Source organism: Sinocyclocheilus grahami, unplaced genomic scaffold (assembly GCF_001515645.1).
Source record: "Sinocyclocheilus grahami isolate Dianchi unplaced genomic scaffold, SAMN03320097.WGS_v1.1 scaffold1962.1, whole genome shotgun sequence".
Lineage (NCBI taxonomy): Eukaryota > Metazoa > Chordata > Actinopteri > Cypriniformes > Cyprinidae > Sinocyclocheilus > Sinocyclocheilus grahami.
The window spans coordinates 504-973 of record NW_015507141.1 but is presented as its reverse complement, the minus strand read 5'-3'; positions in this window follow the sequence as shown (position 1 = coordinate 973).

Genomic DNA, 470 nt, shown 5'->3' with positions numbered 1-470 from the left:
AATAAATAAAATACTAAGGAGATATTTGAATTATTTATTAATGAACTAGTATTTTCTGAGTCAGTGTCACAAGACGATCCTGACTCTCCATCTCCTCAGGATGCACGCCTTTAGGGAGAAATAAATATTTATGGATTAACCTATATATTGAAAGTTTTTGTTTTCTATTTGAATTATTTTGTTTCAAAGCATTAAAGCATTCTATTAGATATATTTATCATGTCTGTGAGAAGGCAAGTATTCGCTGAGTTTCGGTTCATCATTGTGAAGCTCCTGCTCAAGATCAAGACAACAGAAAGCGCATACTGTATGTTTTCCTTAATAATTTTACAAAAGCACAGGTTTTTGTTGATATTGTTTATGAGTGCACACAAATAAAAGTAGACCCTTTACAATTCCGAATGATGTATTACTCTTACCTTTATGAACAAAAATGACGGCGATGGCTAAGTTTCCACTCTTAAGAAAAA